Consider the following 6094-nt stretch of genomic DNA (forward strand, 5'->3'; position numbering starts at 1 on the left):
ATATTCACAAATTAATACATAAAAGCAAATATTCACAGCTTAATAACTTACCGAATTTTGTTAAGGCATTTCAATAAACACTTTGTGTGCAACATATATATCAGAACACCCATTCACAGTTTAATAAAACAGTTTATGACTATCATTCACAATTTAATACAACAATTCAAGATTCTTATTGACAATTTAATAATTTAATAATGCATTAATCAGTGTGAAAACCAATCAAATAATGGAGATTTATCCATCGTAAGTGATATGCAAATTCATTTTTATCTATTATATTTTGTATGTTTGAACATTAAAATTTTAATAATATCAATACTTTATGTCTACATATAATATCATTATTTTATTGCATTCCTTAGCAGCACAATTTTTATACCTACTAATCAATATTCATGGTGCAAATTTGACTAAGAGTGAATATAATTCAAACATAATACTTAGGACATGAAACAAGGAAATAACATTTAAAAATCAACTCTGGAACAATTAACTAAAAATTGATGTATCAGTTTCATAAAAAAACATAATACATGCATTAGAAAAATGATATTTTTTCCTAAATTCATTTCAGTGATCTATGATTTCAATCAAATAAGAGAGCTTTGAGATAATGGTAACATTGATTAGCTATATAGATTTACTACTAGTTTATTTCAAAGTGTAATACTTGAATTAAGGATATGACCTGTAGAAGAAAAAAACAAAAAACTAATTCAGAATTATGTAGAGCAGAATCGTGTAAGCAATAAACAGAAGATTACGATGGATCGATGCAAAAAAGTTCTAAACTCGATAATCATGGCACGAAAGTCCAAACGAAAACCTAACATAATGATTAATGAACACATTGACAAGTAGCCGAACGATGATCTTAAACACCTATACTAACTAGGTCAAACGATTTTGGGGCATTACCATGATTAACAGAGACGACATCGTAGTTCTAACAGATCTATTGACAGTGAAGGTGAAAACCTTTGGAAATCACTAAATCTGAAACATCGTATTGTTGTCGAGTTTATTGAATCACATGTATTGATCGCAAATAGCTTTTTTGAGATCCAATTTCCTGCCTCGATCATTATCAGAACTTGATATCGGAGAAACAAATCAATCCAGAAGCATAATTGAACTAGGAATTTTGTTCATAATCAATTGTAGATTGAAAAAAATATTTCAGATTTAGAATCTCCTCCCTGATTCGAAATTGGTGAGAGGTATAGAGGTCATCGATGATGAGAGCACGGAGGATGGAAGTGTCAGAGATCATCGGATTATATGTAGAGAGAAAGAGAAGTGGTGGTGTCGCTGGATCGTCCAATTAGTTGTAGAGAGAAAGAGAGGGGGTGGTGAGGGCTTGAGGGAGACGTTATGTATGAATAAGAGACAAATTTCCCATTTGCAGATTGATTCACGTTATAAATTGTTTATTTAACTTTGGCTAAAAAAGTAAAATAATCTTTGGTTGATTTGAGTTTCAGTGGTAAACGAGACAAAGTAATCTTTCCAGATTTATGAGTTATGAGATGTCCGGTGTTTTTATTTAGCGATTTTCTAATATGTGCCCTAAGGGCACATATAAGAAGTATTAATTATAAAAAATATTACCATAATTAAATGTGAAATGCATTAATTATGGAGATTATTAATGAATTTTATATTTATTATGGTAATATTTATTATAATTAATGTATTTAACATTTAATTATGGTAATAATTGTGATTAATTAATACTTCTTATATGTGCCCTTAGGGCACATATTAGAAAATCCCTTTTATTTAAATTGATTATCATTAATGAAATGGTTCTTAGTTCTTAACCTTTAACGGTTCTTATTTGATCTTTTCCATATATATATATAACAACGGAAGGGGGATAGAAGAACGAATTGAAGCCACAAGGTCAAAACTGCATCTTCAGCGTTTATTTAGTGTCTTGTTGCCTCCCTCTTATAGATTGCAATTGGGCATAACAAATTTAAGGCTTCATGATGCTAACAAGGTGTTTCCTTTCATGCCCGTCAAGTGTTTGATAAAATGCCTAAATGAGGTTTTCAAGTGTTGTAGTCAAATTTAGATTCCAAAAGATGTAGAGATTCTGTCCGGGGTTTCATTGTGCACACTCCAACCTTTTGTTGGAGTGTCACATTTTCATTTGGGTTAGTGCTTCTAATTTCGGGTCTCGCCTTGAGGCTTAAATAAACTTTATTGGTGTGTTTATGGCGTCCTCTCTTTCCTTTGAGAGCGGGAGTTGGCCGTGTCCTTTTCGGGGGTTTCACTGTTGCCCAAATGGTATTGTTGGAAGTAAAGGGATTTCACGTATGATATCTGATCTCAAGAGCTTACACCTCCATACAGATGAACGCAGAGCTGTGTTACGGAGGCTATTACTTCTGACCATGGATTATTTATGGAGGTGGCAGCAACTTTGAAGGAGTTTGGTCAATGTGTGGGAATTGCATGAAGCTTCATGCCCTGAGTCGTTCATGTCACCACCTGGATGGCCTGATTAAGTTTAATGATGGGGCTAATGATATGAGCGGGCATATTGTTGGCATTCCAAGGCCGACTCCCAATGAACCGGAAGCCGACCTCAACGATGGGTTGGTGATGGATGCTCAACTACTTGATCGTGTTTTTAAACTACCTATCACCACCGTCAAAAGCATCCCTCATAGTTGTCGCATGGCTTTCTCTCAAGCTTTTAAAGCATCCCTTTCCAAGGTGGTTGCTCATCCCGGGTCCGTTGAAGCGTGGGTTGCTTTGTTAATTCTACCTAGGTGTACTCTTTAGGTGTTCAAGCCCAAGAATAGGCAAGAAAGGAGGTCTGGCAACAGGAATTGGCCCTAAATTGGGCCTTCAACTGAATATCAAGAAAACCGAGCTCTTTTGGCCCTCGTGCGACGGTAGGAAGCTACGTGAGGGGCTATTCCCGGCTGACATCGGGAGGCCACATTTGGGGGTGAAACTTCTTGGGGGAGCTGTTAGTAGAGATGCTAGTTTCATTAGCAGCTTAGCCATAAAGAGAGCCGAAAACGCTGTGAATTTGATGCGCCTTCTTCCTCAATTGTCTGACCCTCAGAGTGAGCTCCTTCTGCTTCAGTCTTGTATGGGTATTGCTAAGCTTTTCTTTGGGCTGAGGACGTGTCAACCCGTTCACATGGAGGAGGCGGTAATATTCTTTGACACTGGGTTGCGCGGGGCCATTGAGGATATTGTGGTTTGTGGTGGCCCTTTCTTTGGTGACCTACAATGGTGCATTGCTTCCTTACCCATCAGGTTTGGTGGTTTGGGTTTATACTCGGCAGTAGAGGCTACTTCATATGCTTTTGTTGCCTCAAGGGCCCAAACTTGGGTATTGCAAGACCACATCTTACGGGATAGGGGCATATATGGTATGGATTCTGATTATGATGGTGCCTTGGCTTCTCTTCGTAACAAGCTTCCAGATTCTGACCTTAGCAGTTTTACTACTAAAGACACCGCCCCCCTAAATCCCAGAGTACGCTGGCGAGTGCTAGTTGAAAGGAACAAACACATAATCAAACCAAGATAGGTTGTGAAGGATATGTAAGCTGGAGAAGTTCCTTATGGACCGAAACAAGAATCTTGCAATTGGAATCTTTGTTTCAATGAGAAAAGTTCAAAGAGTTTGATTTTCGAGAAATTAAGACGAGTCATATATGTCAAAGCTAGTGGAAGTAATTGGAATCCTTTTTTCTATGAGAAAGTTCAAGGAGTTTGAATTTCGAGAAACATAGATAAACCATGTATATGTCAATGCTAGTGGGAGCATTGTAGTCACCCTTGTATTGTACATAGATAATGCGCAATTCATATGAAACTATATTGTAACTTAGAGAGTGTAAAAACTTGGCTTGGTATAAAAATTGTTTCATTATGATATACATGGGAGATACAGAACACAGGCATAATAAGGATCTATGGAGATTGATCAAAGTGATTCATTTAATTAAGCATGAGTACATAGAATCTTAAGGAAACTCAAGATACATAACTCAAAAAGGAGTTCGTGCTTAATATGTCATGACATTAAGCGATGCTAACGTCCTAGTTCTACTATTGAGCTAAAAGTTATGATTCGTTTCTCACATTCTTTTGGTATGGGTCGATCATATATGCCATGACATGTATCAGATTTGATGATTCGTTTGTTTTAAGCATGACAAGTTGGAATAGATCAACTTGGATAGAACCAAGAAATAAATATTAAGGACATTCTTAAGCGCCCTAGGAGGATAAAGGAAATGAATTTGAATTCTAAATGTTACAAATGGAATGGAATTTAACTGTTTCGAATGAAGATTTTAATCGTTTGGAAAAATTGTTAAGTGGAATGGAATTGGAATGGAATTGTAATGAAACATTAGAATAGAATTGGAATTATAAATATTACAAATGGAATGGAATTGGACTGTTTTTAATGAATATTTTGATTTTTGGAAAATTAGATAAGTGGAATGGACTTGGAATGGAATTGTAATGAAACATTGGAATGGAATTGGAATTCTAAATGTTACAAATTGTAACACCAATCAAAATAGGTCAACAATAATCACTTGTGGTCATGTCAAACAAGTAATGTAATAAACTTAATATGTAGTTCATGGTAAATTCTAATACAAGTATGAACTTTCATACATACTTTATGGTATAAATCAAAGTACATGTTCATACAGTTCCAAAAGATTTTAACAAAATCTCAATCTAACTTCGCATAAAGAAGTTATGATAAACTCTAAATATCTATACTAAGAAGAAATTAAAATATAATGGGAAATAGCTACTGGAATGTAAAAGAAAGCTATAGTAACCAAAAATACCTACGCATGGGTATAAAGAATGTCAAAAATGGAGCTCGTATGCAAAATATATGATCTTCTGAAGATCTAGCAGTCTAAGAACATGACACGTAGCAGAAACCCTAATTTGTCATAACTCATGATGTGATCATGTATTCTCACGACGTGAGTGTGTTACAGGACACCTCTCAAGGCTAGAATGCAGACGACAAGTCTACGGAGTGATAAGTTTAGGGCTCACGACGTGAGCATGTATTCTCACGACATGAGATGTCAACCAGACACCTTTTGAAGCTAGAAACACAAATGGCAAGTCTACGAGGTGATGACACCAGACCTCACGACGTGAGCATTGATTTATCACGATGTGAGAGGGCCTTGTACAACCTATAAATAGAGAGTACGACCCTAACCCTCCTTACACCAAAACCTCTGTCCTCTTTCTCATTTGCTGAAGGCATTCCTTGTCCTGAGCCTGACGATCACAAACTGCTGACCCTTTCTAGTTAGATTCTATCAAATCATGCAGCTAAAGTGAGTTTCACGGTCCCACTTTTTAATGCTTTCTGGGGAAAATGCATGCTAAATACTATATATAAGTTAATATTATGTTTATATGATAGTATGTTCGTATCAACATAAATAGTTATATTAACTGGGATATAGTTGTTTTGTATCATCATATCTGATATTTTGAAATCATACAACTATCTTAAACTTGTTAGCATGTTGTTATCATACATTTTACTAATATAGACCAGGAGTTATACTCGGGAGTTCTATATATTATGTGTGTTATAGCCTCGGAGTTATACTCGGGAGTTCTATATACTATGTTGTGTTACAGACCCAGAGTTATACTCAGGAGTTCTATACATTATTTGTTAAGTATGTTATTAATATTGGTTTTATGTTAGTTAAAACCTAGTTTTACTTCAAGTTATAGCTGTTGTACTGCCTAAATATTATTTAGGAGTAATGTTTAATGTATAGTCTAGTAACTTAGGGTTTTAGACACGAATATGCTTTCACTGTTAGAACTATAGGAACTCAACAAAGTCTACGTGAGCTAATTTATTAACCAACTAATATTGAAAATCTTAGGGGAAATCCTCTGACATGTAACCGCTAATCCCATTTTAGCGAGGAAGTCATGTATGAAACTATATGGGTTGACAAGCCGACTCGTTGTTGCTAGCTACAACCCAACATTTGGCGAGTGACAAACTATCCTTTTATTTGTTTTATTGTGATCCGGCGTC

The sequence above is a fragment of the Lactuca virosa genome, chromosome 8 (genome assembly GCF_052849685.1).
Source record: "Lactuca virosa cultivar CGN04683 chromosome 8, Lactuca_virosa_CGN04683_v6, whole genome shotgun sequence".
Classification (NCBI taxonomy): Eukaryota; Viridiplantae; Streptophyta; class Magnoliopsida; order Asterales; family Asteraceae; genus Lactuca; species Lactuca virosa.